This window comes from Hemiscyllium ocellatum, chromosome 17 (genome assembly GCF_020745735.1).
Source record: "Hemiscyllium ocellatum isolate sHemOce1 chromosome 17, sHemOce1.pat.X.cur, whole genome shotgun sequence".
Taxonomy (NCBI): domain Eukaryota; kingdom Metazoa; phylum Chordata; class Chondrichthyes; order Orectolobiformes; family Hemiscylliidae; genus Hemiscyllium; species Hemiscyllium ocellatum.
The window spans coordinates 30,637,645-30,651,987 of NC_083417.1; the positions used below are offsets into that span (position 1 = coordinate 30,637,645).

At 38.2% G+C, this 14,343-nt stretch overlaps 1 protein-coding gene across 1 annotated transcript in view; it reads right to left on the minus strand.

The window, feature by feature from the left end:
* ankrd11 (ankyrin repeat domain 11) overlaps nucleotides 1-14,343 on the minus strand; it is a 213,297-nt gene that overhangs the window by 172,910 nt on the left and 26,044 nt on the right. The window contains exon 2 of the mRNA XM_060838042.1: nucleotides 11,840-11,911. The gene's annotated coding sequence lies outside the window, so the exon portion shown is untranslated. The remainder of the gene's footprint in view (nucleotides 1-11,839; nucleotides 11,912-14,343) is intronic.

Below are 14,343 nucleotides of genomic sequence, written 5' to 3' on the forward strand. Positions count from 1 at the left end.
CTGAAGGGATCTGTTTCCGTGCTGAATACTATAGGACTCTGATCGTCCACAAAATCTCATGAAAGCCCAGTTCAGAGTTGCTAACTCTGTGCAAAGTCTGCCCTATTTACCAGTGGTAGGGCTACACAAAGATGATAGATGATGTCCATGTGAAAATACGACTTAAAGCCTGGCTGCTGTCACAACAGCATTAATAAATCAACTATCCGTAGCAACACCTCTACCAAAGTCCACTCATCAACCAATTCACACTCTCCTCTCTTGCAGTATAAATGTTGGTTTTTGTCCGAATTTGATTTCTTGCAAACTCTACCAATAATCACAAGATGAATGGTAGCGCAGAACCCTTTGTCAAAACTGAACTACTACAGGTCATTCTGCATTTCAAAGCAAATTCGCTGTAACGTGGCTGACCGACGGGACACTGTTTCGAAAGCGTGAACTTTTAAAACGTGTGTTGACAATAGTGTTCGCATTGCGATCATACCGTGTTATTTGCTTTGTGAGATTCTTGTACAGCACGGAGTCATAGGAATGCAACTATGCACTTTTGAAGCAATGACTATTTGTATCATCCCCTACCCCTCAAAAAAAAACCTTTTTTTGCACACAATCTTTCATTTTGCACAGCCACTGATTTTTTTTCCCTCATTACCCTTGACCATCTTTTGTTTTACTATTTGAGTCTCCTCTCATATCTGGTCATATTTGTTTTGCCCCTTCTGCTTCTTCCATGGAAGAGGTGAATTATGGCAGGTTGTCAGTCAGGAAAGAAATGGAACAGTTTAACTCTTGGGCTGTTGAGCACAGAGATGGGCTGCTGACTGTAACAAGTACATTTGACTACCTGCAGTACGAATAGTCATAGAGTCATAAAGATGTACAGCACAGAAACAGACCCTTCAGACCCGAGATATCCCAAACTAATCTAGTCCCATCTGCCAGCACCTGGCCCGTATCTCTCCAAACCCTTCCAATTCATATACCCATCTAGATGCCTTTTAAATGCTACAGTTGTACTAGCATCCATTACTTCCTCTGGCGCTCATTCCACACACGTACCATCCTCTGCGTGAAAGTGTTGCCCCACAGGTCTCTTTTATATCTTTCCCCTCTCACCCTAAACCTATGCCCTCTAGTCCTGGGACTCCCCACCCCAGGGAAAAGACTTTGTCTCTTTGTCCTATACATGCCCCTCATGATTTTATAAACCTCTATAAAGGTAACCCCTCAGCCTCCGACGCTTCAGGGAAAACAGCCCTAGCCTATTCAACCTGTCCCTATAGCTCAAATCCTCCAACGCTGGCAACATCATTGTAAATCTTTCTGAACCCTTTCAAGTTTCACAACATCTTACTTCTCAACGGCCAATTGTTTTGTCATGCTGAGCAATGTCAACAGCTTTGATATGGATCAGGTCCTCCATGCTTACCAATTTCTAAGATAAGTGGAGGCTGAGCTCCCACAACAGGGAACACCTGCCAAATGTGCAGAATGCAAATGAATATTCTGAATCCTATGTCTAGTGAGAGGCACAATTTAAGAAGTGCTGAATCTAATAGGAATACAAGAATGAGCAGCACACATTGTTACTCTTGTGATTTCTTTGAATAGAAGCTGATAACCAAATAAAGCTTTTAAGATGACCTTATGGATCATAATGCAAATATCCAAACTCCTAGTGTAGTACTGATTCAGAAACGGCATGTTAAGTGCCAGGTGTTGATGGGACTAGCATTCAATTAGAAATAAAAACATATTACAACAAAACATTCACCACATTTCTGCTTCTTTACTTATCCCACCCAAATGATGAATAAAATCAGATAGGGTAAAACATGCAAACAAAACAAATTTCAAATTCAAATGAAAAGTTCTAAACAGATGCACAAAATGTAGCTGGATTACGCTTTCTCGGTACAGCTATTGATAATAGCTTTAGACTCAGAATTCATACTCCGGAACATCTCCGATACTTAAGTAACTTTCATCAAGCACCATAATCCAAATGGTGCAGATGAAATACTTCAGCATACCAATGTGGAAAATGACAGTGAAAAAACACAACTTGAATTGGTAATTTGTTTTCGAACAATTGTCTTTTCTTAACATATTCTTACTGTAGCAATATTGCTGCTGCTGCACTGAAACTGTTGCCAGCACAATGAAAGGGAATAATTGTATATGCACCTTGTAAATCAATGATATTTTTCACCAATGTTCATTTGACCATCATCTTCAGTGTGAATACCACCAAAACACTAGGTGATACCAAAAAAACTACCAGTGTTTCAAGATATTCATAATTCACTTACCACAACATTTGATCATTTTCAGAGTCTGAAACTGAAGTTCAGAAGCAGCCAAGAAGCAGACTCTTGTTCTGAATTCCACTTAGTGACATCATGAATGGGATGGACTTTCAATAACACTTCATATTCATGTCATCACTACAACAGAATTTAATGATGTCAACTTGCCAAGAATTCTTAAAAATTAAAATCGCTCTCAGACTGCTTCTTATAAATAATTCTAATTTTTAATCGCATTAAGTTTATAGCGATGTGGGAGGAACCAAACATATCTCCAAATATAATATCACATTTAGCATCTTGCCTCCTTTAAACAACATATTTATATTCTTTTTATTCGTTCATAGAATGTGCGTGCCGCTGGCTAGGCCAGGATTCATTGCCCATCCCTAAATGTCAAGAGGCCAATTCAAAGACAACCATATTGCTGTGGGTCTGGAATTATGTGTGGCCACAGCTGGTAAGGATGACAGTTTCCTTCTTAAAGAATCTTAGTGAACCAGATAGGTTTTTCCCAACAATCGGCAATGGTTTCACAGTCATCATCAGACTCTTAATTCCAGATTTTTATTTAAGTTCAAACTTCACCACCTCCATGGTGGATTCGAAACATGGTCCCCAGAACATTACTTATGAATTCTATTAATCCAGAAACAGAGTTCAGTTCAAAGGGTCACTCAACCCAAAATATCAAATCTGATTTCTTTCCACAGATGCTGCCAGACATGCTGAACTTTTTCAGCAATTTCTGTTTTTGTTTCAGATTTACAGCATCTGCAGTTCTTTCATTTGTTTTCTGGATTAATAGTTTAGTAGTAATACCAGTAGGCCAATATCTCCCCTTACTAAAGAACCAGCAACAAAATCCTCCCAGCAACTGTCCATCTCCCAAAATCGACTCTCCACACCAACACCCAAAATACCCCAGAAAAATACCATCGTCTCCCTCAGCCTCATTCCCACTTAACTGCACACCATTCAGCCATCCACTCCTGGGCCCTCCATAAATAGTATTGTGAATGGTTGATTTTCTTATTTGTTGGCCCACTCTTATATGCTACCATTTTCCTCCTCTTCACTAAAACATAATTGACTCCACCATGCCTGAAAATGACCACATCACTATTAATGTTGCTTTCCTCTCCAAGTCCTGAGGAGTTGTATTTTTTTGTTTCCCAAAACCATTCCCACCGTTCCCAAAACTCCACAGGTGCCCGCAATATACTTATCATCTAGCTGGATAGGATTGCTCTCATATGACTTATTCCTTATCCAATTATATCCAAAGTATCACTTGCAACTGAGAATGTGTATAGAGTATAAGCAGTTAGGGAAAGAGTTAGGTTCTGAGTTTTGTGAAACAGGTTCAGTTGAGCATGACTCGGATCTGACAAATGGGGTTAACATTGGGGTGCTGGAGGCAAGGGTAATGGATTAACAAGGTGGAATACCAATCATTACGTAGAGCCATTTAACAATATTAGAAGCATTCAGTATGTAAGGTCAGTTTAACAAGGTGAAAAGTATTCATTATGTGAAGCCAGTTAAGATTAAGAACATTCGTTGTGTAACCGCAGATGGCTTAATCTCTACTACTGACACTTATTGATTGGGTGACAGTTACAATCAGCATGTATATTGCCTTATCTGGCAACTCCTTCCTGTAAAGTGACTATATAGTTCATTAAGAAACTGCTGTTTGAGAGAGAAGACCGGGAACCCATGTCCCTGTGCACATGGGCAAAATTCTCTCACTCTCCAGGGCCCGAATAAAGATGAAGGAGGTAAAACTATACTGTGTCTCTGAGCATTTTACTGAGGGGGGTGCGGTGGGAAGACCACACAATGGCTTCACTACCTCCTTAACCTCTCAAAGATGTACCTTTGGCCCCCATTCCTTATCCACATGCTATTCTTCTGTGATATCATTCAAAAAGGTACAGCGTTGGTTTTCCTATGTAGGTTAACAGCATTTAGTTCTACCTAAGCTGTTATTGAACTATCAGTCAGATCATTTGACATCTAATATTGGTTGGTACAGAAATTTTCTTCAATATTAAGAAAACTAAAATGGACTTTTTAAGCCGATTAGAAGATTTAGCCCTTAAAATGTTAGTTTCACTCTGAATAACACATGTACATTAGGTTTTTTTTCCTCCTATGGGCTTTGGGGAAAAACATTTTAGTAATGAATCACATGTATTGTGTACTTTTAAAGAAGCCAAGAAAATTTTACTTGATTTTGTCACTTTCTCGAATGGAGATTTGAAGATTGTCTTAAAGGTGACTCTAGGTAAACACAATTCCATGGACAGTACCTTACTCAAATAACACACCTGTATTTGTGAGCTTTACTCAATTAAATACGCAGGCAGAGAGAAACATAAATTGCTGGAGAAACTCAGTAGATCTGGCAGCAGCTGAGGGGAGAAAACACATTTCATTTGCAACAATAAATACTCACACAAAAACAAAGTGTGAAGCTTTTTTGATTATAAAATCAGACATCACTTCACGAAACAGCTATTAACGGCTTTCATTGAGAGGTGAATGTTGACCAAGATTTTCCAAAACATGGAAAGGTACCTTGCAAATCCAACCAAACAGCAGACACAATCTGCAATTTGAACTAGAGTACCCTATTTACTGTTAGTTAATTTGAAGATGCTGTCTTGAAACAAAATAAAAAAATCCTGTTAAATTTTCTTTTCCAGTTCTCTTTCAGGGAGTTTCACGAGTACTGCTGTCAAGACAGCACAGCAACATGGAAGACAGATACAAAAGATAGCAGATCAAAAATAGTGTGGGCATTTGTAACCATTGTACCTAATAAGTTCTCAGTTACAGTCACGCTATCAGGTGGGAATGTTGTTTAACTGGCCCTGTGATACATTTTCAAAACAAGTTGGAAAATTGGCTTCTCCCTTTAAGTTAAATCCTGCAAAAAACAATATTGCTCACATCTACATTGTGTGGTTGATACCATACTATGTTCCATACATTCAATAGCTGTTAATGCAATAAAAACTGCAAATATGTTAAGTTTTAATGAAACTGGCATAGATGCGGTTGAATTGGGAGAGCAAAAAGCATGCATCACAAAAGATTTAAACCTAGAATGTTAGGAAGCGTTTAGATCAGCAATAAACTATAATATTGTTTATGTGTAGCTGTTCTGAGACAATTTGCTTAAGTATTGGCCCAGATCTTCCAGTCCCAGAATAGTCCTTAGAAGATGCATAACTTGACTTCTGAGATGTCCTGACCCAATGATGATACAGTAATGCATAAGAATTAAAAACTTCTGATAGGGTTCTGGACACTAGGTCATTGCCTAATAAAACTCTCCCTCTCCCAATTTGTCACCCTATCCCCTCACTAACTTTACACACTTAGCTTCTTTCAGAAGCTAACAAAGTGACTTTGCAACCTTGAAACATGGACGATAACAGTTGCTACAATAAAAAGATGATGTGGTTTCTACAAAGGTCCACTCCACTGCTGCCAGTTATGAGGGGTCCAGTCTCAGAGGTTCTACCAAAAAAACTCCTCGAAAAGTCAGTTGGTATCTTTTCATTTGATTTGGATCAGAAATAGGGATTTCAACAGAGTTCAGAAGATTCAGGTCAATATCACTGACCATAGAGACAGTGAAATTTCCCCATTACAACTCATGCTTGGTATTCCTGGAATCAGGTTATCATATTCAATCATCATTGTCTTAATATAAACAGGTTTTCAGTAAGCAATTAAACGATTCTGTCAATTGGTTTTGGTTTAAATAGATCAGAAGAAAACCAGAAGGCTCTTTGGCTAGTTTGCTTTCACACCAGCTTAAAAAAAAAGTAAAATTAGCAAGCACTGCATTTACTTTATATAACAACTACTTCAGATGACAAGTGTACCCATTAAGTAAAATTGATTTTAATATATTAAAATGTCATATAAAATTGTGTTTATCTCATTGTTATTAGAATGGGATGACTGTGCTCCATACAATCTGGCAGCTTTTCTGCATAATACTATACTTCAAAATATTAATTGTTGCACAAGTTGGAACATTCATAGATCACAAGTGGTTCAATACAAATGCAATTTCTTCAATACTTCTTAAAATTAAAAAAGCTCCTGAAATTTATTTCATGTTAGTCCCTGATTATCGCAGAGTGCTCCCCTAAATTGACATACTAGCACTAAACCAGGAACTGCAGATTTGTTCATTTAAAAATATGAAGCACTTTAAATCACCATTTATCCACCGCAATACTGGGAGATGATAATTAAAGATTACTTATCTGCATTTTTCTTCCATTTTTCAGTCTCCCATCCTTCCCAAAATTATTCCCAACACAACCACCTCTGCAAATTTTTCTTTCTGAATTGCCCAGTCATACTTACAGAAATATTCATTTTAAAGCAGCTAGATTAAATTCAAAAGAACAAAATGCTGCAGATAACTTTACTTGGAATTCATGCTTAACAACTAAAGTGACCAAAATTAAACTCTGGGTGCACTCTATGTGTAGTCTAACCAATATCTCTTACAGTTGCAACAGGATTTCTCAATATATAGACACACACACACACACACCCATACACTTCATACACTTCCAATAAAGGCCAATATTTCATTTCTGTTCTAACTGCTTGCAAACTAATTTTGGTAATTCACATACAAGGATATCTAGGTGTCTCTATAGTGGCATTCTGTAGCCTTTCTCCATTAAAATAATACTGTTTTGTCTAATCTGAGCAGACAATTTCATTTTTCCAAATTATAGTTATCTGTATTGTATTTAGAAAATTTTTGCCCTTGCACCTAACCCATAATATCCCTTTGCAGACTCTTTGCAAACTACTCACAATTTGCTCCCCTGTCTTTTTATTGTCACCAAATTTAGCCAAAATTAAGTTTGCCCATTCATCCAAGTTACTAATGCAGGCTATGAATAATGGAAGTCCCAGCACCAATTCCTATGGCACTTCACAGGTTATATTTTACCATCCTGAAAAAGTGACCCATTTATCCCAACTCTCTATTTCCTTTTAGTTCATTTTTTTTAAAAATCAATGTTAATAAATCACCCCGATGCTATCAGCTCTCAGTTTTCACTGTAACCTTTTGTGGCATTTCTTTCAGAAACCCAAATCCTCTCCATTAACTGGCTTCCCATTATCCATCCTGTTTGTTGTATCCCAAATGACCACTGACCGACGTTAGCCTAATTTTTCTAAGACTGCCTGCTTTGTCACCCTCATTTCTTTACAGTTTTCAAATCTAAATGAGATCTTTCCAGAATTTAGCATTTGGACAATTACAAGCAACCCATCAAGTACCACGTCGTGATTCTAGGATGCAGCCCATTAGGTTTACGGAGCATCAGCATTCCTAATTTATTTTGTCTTTGGTGATAATGACTGTCAAGTTCCTCCCACCATTTTACCTCATGATTTTCTACCATTTTTGGCACAATTCTTGTGTCCTCTACCAAGAAAATAAATACACATATTTGTTTAATGCATCTACCATCTCTTCATTCCCATGTTTTGTACAACTAAATGGATACTTCCAAAAGAGCTTTTTGTTTATTTTATTTGGTCAAGGGATATGGACCAGCAGTTATTGTCCATCCCTAATTACCCTAGATAAAGTGATTTTATTTTGTTGAAGCAATCCACAAGCACCAACTAGTATAGCTTTGGGGAGGAGCATTTTGCTGACCAGATGTATGAAGCAGCTATAGCAAAAGAATTGGCAATAGCAATATTTGCCAGAATTGTTTATCGCTATTACAAAGATAGCAGCTTTTGAAATCAACAGATAAGCACACGTCTAGTACCCAAATGGTCAAAATTTCACACTGAATAGGAAAACACTAAGAATGTAAAATGTTACACAAACACAAAAAAACAAGAACTCCTCTAACATACAGTGCCAGTAACGGTGGACAATCACATTTGATCATGGTGCACTTGCTTCAGTAATACTTGAACCCTGGTTGTAATACGAAAGAAAGCAGAGTTCAGTAGGAAAATTAGGAGTTTGGGAAATGCGACAAGGATTAGAACATAGGAATTAAACTACACGTCGCTATGCTATAAGACATTTCTTTAACACAAATTCGCTGTAAGACGATTAAAGAATTGGGGACACTGTTTCTCAAGAGTGAACTTTTAAAACATGTATTGGCTATAAAGCAATTTCATCATCAACACTTTAAGCACTGTTTCTAAAGTGCAATTTTTCTATAATGGGAGGTTGCACAAGAATGCAACCATTGTGTTAACAGAAGAACTACGGTAGGCCATTCAGCCTCTCACGTCTGTTCCACCATTCTCAGTCACAACATTCTCGTATTTTCCCATGTAATCCCTCGTCCCCCAAGACCATTAGTATCTCAAAATCTATCCATTTCTCCTTCAAGTACAGTACCAACATCCCAGGATTTAGTTTGGTGAACTACATTGGACTTCTGCTGTGTCAAGCATACTCTTCCTTATGCAAGGGAACTAAATCTGCATGCAATATTCTATGCATGGTCTTACCAAGTTGCCATACAACTGAAGAAATGTATTGTTTACTCTTGTAGCTTGCTATGACTGATGAACTTCAAACAAAGGGTGGCACAATGGCACAGTAGTTAGCACTGCTGCTTCACAGCATTAGGGACTTGAGCTCAACTCCTCGGGCAACTGTCTGCATGGAGTTTGCATGTTCCCTCAGTGTCTGGGTGGGTTTCCACCAGTTGCTCCTGTTTCTTCCAACAGTCCAAAGATATGCAAGTTAGGTAGCCATGCTAAGTTACCCATAGCATTCAGCAATGAGTTCCACAGATTCACCAACCTCTGGCTGAAGAAATTCTTCCTCACTTCAGTTCTAAACAGTTGGGCCTTCAATGAGGCTGTGCGCTCGGGTCCTAGTCTTTCACACTAGCAAAAACAACTCGTTCACATTACACTGTATCCAGGTCCCTCAGTATTCTGTAAGTTTCAACCAGATCCTCCCCCAACCACCCCCCCCAGCCCCCAAACACATCCTTCTAAACTCTATTCAGTTTGACCAAGAACTCCCAACTGCTCCTCGTACGACAACTCCCTTCACCACTAGGATCATTCTTGTAAAGCTCCTTTGGATCTCCTCCAATACTTGAACATCCTTCCTTAGGCTCGGGGCCCAAAACTGGTCTCAATATTCCAAACGTAATCTGACCTGAGCTTTATACAGCCTCAGCCATACATTTCTGCTCTTGTATTCTAGCCCTCTTGAAATGAACACTCACATTGCATTTGCCTTCCTAACTGCCAACTGAATTTTCATGTTAACCTTAAGAGAATGCTGAACTGGGACTTCCAAATCCCTTTATGCATCAGATTTCCAAAGTTTTTCCCTACTTTGAAAATAGTCGAAGCCCATATTCTACTTAATAAAATACATTAACTCTCTGTTATGAGCCCCTCCCTGACTCCATTGATTCCTGAAAGATCACCACTAATGCCTCGACAGTCTTCTCATACCAACTCTGGGGTGTAGTCCATCTGGTCCAGGTTATTTAATCGCCTTGAGACCTTTCAGAAAAGTAATGGTTATTTTGACAGTTTGAAAAATAAATTAAGTCTGAAATAATGTAGGTTAATATGAAATTAAGAGTATCATTAATGCATTGGTTTCTTTCTAGATTCTGGAACAATACACAGGTGACAAAACTAAAAATGATATTCAAGCTTGCAAACACAATGCCTGCCTTGTTTTTTTATTTTTCTTCAGAATATAATTTCAGCATACCCTGCAACTGAAGATTTTATTATGCCAACTTATGCAGAACAGGTCTATCAATATCGCTATTGTCCAATAAACCAGGCCATGAGGAGCAGCTTGGCAACAAAAACGTTTATCAATTCAAGTGAAGCTGAGGAGTCTTCAATAAATGCTTCACCTAAAATTATTATATTTCAAATATGGTACTGTTCTTTATCAAACGATGTAAATGAAATGTTCCCCTTCAAGCAACTGACCATCCTGACTTGGAAGTACATCACTGTTCCTTTATTTTTACTGGGTAAAAATACAGGAAGTTTCTTTTTAACAGCACTGTGGGTGTGAGATATTAAACGGTTCATTTGCTCTGCTGACCTGCAGGAAATTGGATATCCTGGGGCTTTGGTGGGATGTCTCTGTCTTACAGGTAGAATCTAAGGAATTTACATTCCCATCTCTTACCATTGAGAGCAATTTACATGGCCATCTCCTATTATTCAGATATACTTTACATTGTCATCATCTCCTATTCAAAATCAATAAGAACATTGCAGTTGAAATTTTAATACTCCCTATAGTTTAAAAAAAAGATTTACAACAGATTTGACCAATAAGGGATGATTTACACTATATTGTTTCTGGAAATGATGTGGTCACTGCATTGTGTCTTGAGGGACAATGACTGTGGGGAAGTGAGTGGGGGTTTGTCTTGTGGGAATCCCTGACTGTGATGCAAAGTTTTTGTATAAAGGACAGACGGTTTCCTTTGTTTAAAGATCCCTTGATATGGCTTTGCAAGCATGGCCAAGTGTGTTAAAGGGTTTCTCCAGAAAGCTTGTACTGTACTGTGCGTAATAAAATTGTGGTTGTTCACAGAAGTTGGAGTTTGCAGTTGCATTAAGTGTGTAAGAATCTCAGAAAAAAAAAGATACCAGTCTGGCAAAACCCCAAGGACTATTATGGTTCACTAGGATTTTCTTCAGGACAAGGAGAGCTGGGTAAATGAGGCTCACACCTCAAAAGATTTTTATTTTTAAAAAAAGTCATGATAGTCGAGACAAAGGGAGTATGCAAACTTTCAAACAGATCATCTACTCACCCCTTGAAGACTATCAGCCCCACATGAAGTCAAGGTCGAGGGTAGGTGACTCAATCACCTCAGAACTCAATTGAACTGGAGTTGAAACAAGATGTGAATCTCTAGAGCACGTGTGCTGCTCTCAAAAGTAAATCAGGGTTCTCCTCGCTCCAACAGAGACTACACTACTTGCTAATTTCCTACATTTAGCAGTGGTTTCTCTCCATTCAACTAAACTATAATGATCAGGTACATTCAATTCACTTAAGTAGCATCAACCGCCAGATTCTTCATTACCTACCTATTTTTTGAGAGGGTTGGGGCAAGTGGAGTTGTTCAGCTCTTTCATGTGAATCTCAACTTAACATTTTAAACAGACATTTGCAGAATGCAATGTTAAAAGTCCACATAGGTTAAAGGAAAATACTCATTAAATGGTTAGCACAAGAAGCTACCAATGCCAAACAGAATCCAGAGATCCACCAAATTCTTTGCAGGAACTTGTGGAGTTGGATCACTTTGGGTAAACAAATAACCTTCATCATTTCAAGACTATCACTGGAATTTTAAAACTGATTTTTGCAACAAATTATAAAGTCTTTTCAAAGCTGATTATCAATTTCATTTTATATACTGTGGTAAAATTGCAGACATCAATAGTTGGACAAGAACAGAATTCACAACAATGCTTACCGATTCCATACTGCTCCACCACGGCATGTATTTATTCCAACAGAGGCCTGCACAAGTTTTGATGTCAGCGCTCTGAAATTATATGAGAGAAACCTAGTATTATTGATAGGGTGCAGCAGAGATAATGTCCAACTTAAACATATGTAACTTAGAACCCATACATCTTTCATCACTGTTTCCACATCTGTGAATCAGGACTTTTATGCATAAGTTTAGATCAACTCCTGATCGTTTCCAAAACGCACTATAATATCCCGTACATAGATTAAAATTGATTGCAATTACCTGATTTAAGCTTTGAACTCAGCAACGGCATCAGCCACCTTATCTCAAGTTCATTGAGAACTACAGGGCTAATGCCATTTAAGTGACCCTATTTATTGCAAAATTTAGTAGAGAAATCCTATTGTCTAAATGAAATTGAAGACTTAACTGTTACATTTTTCCTATGATTTTCAAGTGCAATTTATTTACCCTTACTTGAGCTGGATGAAGTTCCACAGGACTTGAATAATCTTTTGGTACCTCACCTAAATGACAACTCTTTCAGGAAAACTGGATACTGATCTAGCTGTAAATGGCATCATGGCAAAGTCTAATCTTCTATTCATTCAAAAATATCCACAAGCATATGCTTTGCAGAAAGTGCTCACCAAATAGCAATTCGAACAGAGTATCCAGAAGGACATGATTTGAAACTTGTTCCTTTTTTTAAAATCAATAAGCAGTTCAAAATTGTCCTACTATAGGACTAGCAGAATTTGTTTCTACTCCCAATTTTGCCTTTGGGCTAATTGGAATATTCCATCCACCTTAAACCCATGAGCTGGTTCCATTTGCCTTGATGTTGGTCTTTCACCCCTGTCCCACAGTTTGGGAAATAATCTGGTTTGCTCTTCAGCTTCTTTAAAAGTGCACTTTGATTACTGGTAACAGCTGTGGTTATGCTACAGGAGAAACGTACAGGAATCGAAGTCAAAAGCAACATGAATAAGTGACATGCAAGGTGAACAACCTGTGGTATAATAACAGTTAAAGCCTTGAAAAAAAATGGTTAAGTGAGATCACATCAAAATACATGAGACTTGAAATGATTTATAGAATGAATATCAACTATCGCTTTTAATTATAGCAAGATAATCTAACCAGAGATCATTAAAGTAAACTGGAGAAAAAAGCAAAAATTCCTCGAAGAAATAACTTGTAACAACATGAAATATCCACAATCTGATAAGTATGAAACCAGTACAAGACAACCTCGATTATCTGAAGAGACTAGGAGTATTTTGTTCGGATAACTGACAACAGTTCAGAAAATTGACAACAGTTTTACAGGACCTTGAGAACTCGTTCAGATAATCTGAAAAAAAATCGGATAATTAACTTTCAGATAAACAAGGTTGTTCTGTATTAAAGGCATTTAACATACTTGGGAAGCTTGAATACAAACTTCAAAAAAGGTAAGATGTGTCTCTCCTCTATTACCATTATCACTTCCTTTGCCTTTCGTTCTGAGCACCCTCACCATCTGCTCCATTTGCTCCTTTCACCCCTTCGTCAACAGCTGAAAAAGCATTTTGCAGCCCCTCCAACGCCAGTGTTATATTGGACTCTGAACAATAAAACTGCTAGTCTGTTTTTCTCTCCACAGGTGCTATCGGACCTGTTGAGATTTTCCAGTATTTTCTCTTTTTATTTTAGATCTACAGCATTTGCAGTATTTTGCTGGTCTTTAATGTTTCAAAACTGCATAATCTACGAGGTTTGAGAAGATTTGCAGCTGAGATAGAAGTTCTGGATGAAAGCTTGCTCACTGAGCCGAAAGGTTCATTTTCAGGCGTTTCGTCACCATACTAGGTATCATCATCAGTAAGCCTCCGGATGAAAGTGGTATGGCCCACTTTCTACCTATTTGTTTAGGTTCCCTTGGGTTGGTGACATCATTTCATGTGGTGATGTCATTTCCTGTTCTTTTACTCAGGGGGTGGAAAATGGAATCCAAGTCAATATGTTTGCCGAGTGTGTTCCGGTTGGAATGCCACGCTTCTAGGAATTCTCATGCATGTCCGTGTTTGGCTTGTCCTAGGATGGATGTGTTGTCCCAGTCGAAGTGGTGTCCTTCCTCATCTATATGCAAGGATACGAGTGAGAGTGGGTCATGTCTTTTTGTGGCTATTGACGTTCATGTGCCCTGGTAGCTAGTTTTCTGTCTGTTTATCCAATGTAGTATTTGTTACAGTTCTTGCAAGGTATTTTGTAACTGACATCAGTTTTGCTTGTTGTCGGTTTAGGGTCTTTCAAATTCATTAGCTGCTGTTTTGGTGTGTTGGTGGACTACCATGATGCCAAGGGGTCTGAGTAGTCTGGCAGTCATTTCTGAGAAGTCTTTGATGTAGGAGAGAGTGGCTGGTTTCTGGGCGTGTTTTGTCTGTTTGTTGAGAATTGGGAGACTGTTTATTGGGTACCCGTTCTTTTCGAATAAACTGTATGGGTGATTTTCCTCT